Source organism: Labrus mixtus, chromosome 14, assembly GCF_963584025.1.
Source record: "Labrus mixtus chromosome 14, fLabMix1.1, whole genome shotgun sequence".
NCBI lineage: Eukaryota > Metazoa > Chordata > Actinopteri > Labriformes > Labridae > Labrus > Labrus mixtus.
Window position 1 is genome coordinate 13,253,735 of NC_083625.1, and position 5,110 is coordinate 13,258,844.

General features: G+C 40.1%; 1 long non-coding RNA gene across 2 annotated transcripts; it reads left to right on the plus strand.

Moving 5' to 3' along the window:
* Nucleotides 1-1,023: 1,023 nt before the first annotated feature.
* Nucleotides 1,024-2,370, plus strand: LOC132988700 (uncharacterized). 2 transcript variants are annotated; one of them, XR_009675849.1, is made up of 3 exons: nucleotides 1,024-1,136; nucleotides 1,794-1,912; nucleotides 2,106-2,370. It is a non-coding gene; the product is annotated as an uncharacterized LOC132988700 (long non-coding RNA). The 2 variants fall into 2 exon arrangements; XR_009675848.1 differs by having other exon boundaries at nucleotides 1,041-1,140.
* The last annotated feature ends 2,740 nt before the right edge of the window (nucleotides 2,371-5,110 follow it).

The following is a 5,110-nucleotide window of genomic DNA, read 5'->3' on the forward strand; positions in this document are numbered from 1 at the left end:
AGACTGACCCTCAAGTTGAACCCGAAGGCATAGCCAGCGGCGTGTGAATGTGTATGAATGTCAATAATCTTATTAATGTGCTGGAATGTTTGTTTAAAAAATGTCTATTTGGAAAGAATTTTAATGAAATGCTAGAAGCTAGCATGATAGCTTTTAATCATCTGTGCATGAGAAATAAACATAAAAAATATATATTTTTATTCACTATCCTGCAGTAACAGCTGATTGCTGTTCATGTGTGGATTTATTGGACATCCAATGTCTAATGGTTCCATTTAAAGGGACAGCACATTATACAGATACACACACATACAGTTATGTCTATATATATATATAATCAAGAGACTGGACAGATTCAGAAATCTGTGAGAGAGAGTAGGGAACGAACCCCAGGCGGGCGCACCAATCACTGCGCCACCAGCGCCCCAGATACATACACATACAGTAGGTATAGTATTTGTATTATTAAAAACTGATTTAGTATTACGTTCATAAAAAGTAATCAGGTGATTTTGATGCATTTATATCTCATAAGCATTTTATGTTAGAAGTAGTCGACATTTTTTAATCACTTTTAAATACAGGTCATACTGTCGGGCAGTTAACTCCCTTAGTTATCTTTTATTTTACTTCTTTTTAACCCACAACCCAGAGGGAGAGGCCCTCTGCTTCAGGAAGGGATGCTAATAACACTTACTTCCAACATTAAAGAGGTCATATTATGCCCTTTTTGGGGTTCATATATTTAATCTATGTACCTACTAAAGTATGTTCATAATAGCTAAAGTTCGAAAAAAGTGTCTGTTTTCATGTACTGCCGCTCCATGCACCGGCTCGCTTCTGACTCTCTCTCTAACACTCTGAAGTGCCCACCAGGGTCCCCAGTGTGCCAAGTCTGATCTGATTGGTCGGCCTGTCGGCTCTGTCGTAATTGTTCAGTCGCTCAGCACGGTTCTCGGAAATGTCACGCCCCTTTTACCATATTGGGAATGCAGCCACTTTGTCTCCGAGGGGAGCAAAAACACCGGTATACAAACAGCAATGGCCGGTTTTCAACTTCACCAATCTGACAACGGAGAGGAGGAACAAACACAACAACCTTTGCCACTAAGACATGAGCACAACGTTTCAGTGTTGTAGGTATTTATTTTGCAGCCTTATCTGATGTAATATGAGTGTAATATATGCACATCGGGTAGCTTCATTGCGTTGTTTCGGTGTAGGCTAAGTGTGGAAACTGCAGCTAAATGCTTACCGAAGCAGACACCGTGTGCTGCAGAATACCATGATAACTTACAACAAGAACATAGCAACAGTAACACACACCTTATGTTTGTATCAAGTCTTTTTATCAGAAAAACACTCACTGTTATTGTGTTACATTAGCCTCTTCCAATTTCACTGAGTGGAGCTACCAGCATATTCCCCTAATCCAAAAATATGTATCTTACTTGTGGCTTCACAAATTTTGGCTTGATTACAATATGGTTATTGGCCACAAATGTGTTCTGTACAATACAATTTTATTGTATTTACATTAGTACTGAACGTTGTTTATTGCATACCTTGTTCTGCATTGTATATAACCTCCTTGATGTGATTAAAAATTCAATGTGCAATTGTAAGTTTCAATGACATCATAGACTGCTATAGTTACTTTTACTACAGAAGCCCAGGTATTAATCATGTGTTTCTTGGATCAATATCTCATGCAATAATGTTTTATCCTCTGTTATTATTTTCCTTTTATTGAACACTATTTCATTTTAATCAGTATCTTCTTCTTTCATCAGGAGAATAAATCTGCTGCCTGTTCCTTGTACCAAAAACATCCAGGACTGTTTAAACCCATATACACTTCAAAACATCCACAACATCTTCAGAGGAGAACATCACGGAGAACTGCAGAAGAGTATGTTCATTATAAATAATTATTTACATCTTCAATCAAATTAATTCTAATCAAACAGTTTCACTATTTCAGAGGAATAAAAGTAAACAAGTGAGCTAAGGTTAAAAAAAAATGTTTAAATAGGTAAAACTATACATGTAAAAATACAATGAGAAATAACATTTTTACATCCAACTATATTGTCTCCATAGAGGCTGTGCAGACACTTGGCAGCTCATCGCAGCTTTGTGAGGCGGTGCTGGGGATACTCGGGGACACAACTGCAGAGTGGTTATCCTGTAGTGTGTCGTCCTGAGGACGAGTTTCCTGACCCGACTGGACAGTATGTTGGCTTCGGCCCGCCCCTTGACTACAGCTGGACACGGGTCGAGCCACCCCTCCTTCTTTTGAGAGCCAGGTATTTTCTGCAGCTCCTCCATGAATGGTTCTGGTTCCTGAAACACTTCCACCTACACCAGTACCATTGCTTGTCCCTTAGTGTACCCCAGGCCAACTGTGTGTGGACTGATGACCCCTTTGGAGGTAGGTATGTCTGTGTGGCCTCTGAGACTTGTGGGGAGTCTGTCTGCCACCCAACATCATCATGGAACCTTGGTACACTCGTTAGGAGACTGGAGGTTGTTGTCTGTGTAATCTGCTGTGATGTACTCTGAAAAAAGAGACAGAAAAAATGTAAATTTAGCATGGCAATCTAACGTGATTCAGAAATGCACTGTCTTCTTGTTCATAGCTAAATTAGCCGACTACACATCATTTTCAAAACAAAGTGCCTGCTGCACACATCTTTACGTTTCTCGTGTTATTGAATTTATAAATGTATTATCTATGGGTTAACCCGTTCTTTTGCAGTCAGTCCTATGATTAAACAACACCACCTGAACACTGGCCGAGCTGTTTAGATCAATTATCAATACTTTAGAAATGGTCCGGCTTACTACATCGATAAAAAAAATCACCACGTAACAAAGCAGTTTTACGCAGAGGTGGATAAGAGAGTAGAAAGAGGACAACAACAGCTGTGTTAGCCGGGAAGTTAGAAGAGTCTTATAAAGCTCAGATACAGTAACAAAGCAGATTTTACATTCAGTAGACCGTCTCGAAACCACGGTCATAAACCCGGACTTTAGTACCGTTCAAGCTTCTCACACCAATAAACAATTACCAAGTAACAAAACTGTTTTATGCAGAAGTGGAGACACAGCAGAGTAGAGAGAGGCTAACCACAACAATATCAGCCGTTTGCAGAGTTCAATAATGCTCTGAGTCCATAAAAAACTGATCTGGACCCCCAAAACAATACTTACATGTCTGAGGGTGGTTAACAATGTTATACCTGTTACCGCTTTAGGTGAAATTTGATAAAAAGTTAAGTACTGCTCAAATTTCGAAAAAATAGCATGACTTAGCATGTTAGCCGAGGCTTACAGTTCAGCTACAAATAAAAAAGACAATAAATAAAGCGTACTTACATGTTGTGCCTGTGAACTTCCAGAAGCATCAGAATCTCCATAGCTGCCACAGAGAGTAGGAGCTGAAACTTCTTTCCAAGTCCGTTTTTTGCTCAAGCTAACGTGCATTAGCACCTGAGCACTACTGTGTTACCGCAGGCTACGGCATATCGTGGGCGTGCTACAGAAGTTAAGGGGCGTGCAACATGAGCTGCTGGGCTTGCCACAACGAGCCAATGGGCTTAGATCAGTGATCTCACACTGACAAGACGTCACACTGGCGAACATTTTTTTGAGGGGGGCTAGAACCGAGCGCTAATGCTGCAGCTAATAGGAGGACGTAGGAGAAGCTGCGTTTCCGCGGACTTTGAATTTTTGCACAAAGATGTGCCTAAACATGCACAGGACACTTGGAAAACACACTAAGGAGCATATAAAACCAGAAAATGCATAATATGACCCCTTTAAGTTTTAAGCATGAAAAAAGTCAGGCAATATTCAAAATATCAATGTACAATGTACTTAAAGCAGAAATACTGACAGGTAGGAGAAAATGAAAAGAACATACACAATACGAAATATTCATATCTGTTGTAAATGTATTCCTGTAAGTATTTATGAAACAATAAAATCTTTATAGGCTATCAAAGACTCTATATGTAACTTTTTACATGTATAAATCGTTTTTTATCGCCCATTAATAAGCGAACGGTTAAATGATGTGAAAAAGTAGATGTTCACTGTCTATCTGTGTTGCCTGTATAAAATGTTTCCCCGGGTCGTATTTTCCGCGAAAGCTCCAGGAAGTGACATTTTATGCACATTCTCAACGTCCTCCTCACTCCGCTCTGCTTACAGAGATCAACAGTACAACCTCATCACACACTCTCGTTACAGCCAGAGGCCGTCTGCCACACACTTCTATCCGTTCTAAGAGTTCTCAAAGGCGGACAAACTCATCACACACTTCTGCTCTCAGCCAGTGCCTGCAGAGACTGTTGTTTGTAGGATTGAGAATGAATCTAATATGGAATCTGTCAGTAGCCTTCAAATAAACGACCGGCCTTAAGCACAACACAGGCTCCTTCACAGGCTTTCACATGTGTATGACCACTTACCTCCTCTGTAAACATTATGGCGGTAAATATCCAGTGTTTGGCGGCCGATGATGATGTATCACGTATGAAGAGCACGCGAGCGAGAGCGAGCAACAGGTTACTGGTGCAGTTCGCCTAACGGCCATGCGGTGTCACTACAAACTAAGTATTTTTGAAAGTTACACATAGCCCCTTTAAGCAAGAGACCAAAAACACTCCAGCCACGGCAACATTGAGTCCATTAAACCTTGTTTAAAAATTATTGTTTGCACTTTAAAGACTTAATATGCGATTTTTCACACTTGAATGTAGCAGAAATCAAATATATCCTCTGAAAATAACTCTGTGAGTCATGACTGTCTACAATGAGAGTGACACCCAAGTCCCACTGTCTGTGATGCTTTCCGAGCTTTCCGAGCCATATCTATAGCATGTTTATATTGCTGGGACGGCCGGCTCATCCCCTTGCGTATAAAAGTTGTTTAATTGAGGGACTAGAGAAAAGAAGAATAACATACTGTACTCACTGATTAATTGAGTTTAATTGAATTGTCACGTAAGTGTTTCTAGATCATTTCGGATAAATTTACATGCAGTGTGATACGAGCATAATAAAGATTGCTAGCATTGGCATGCTAACACAGCAATGCAGC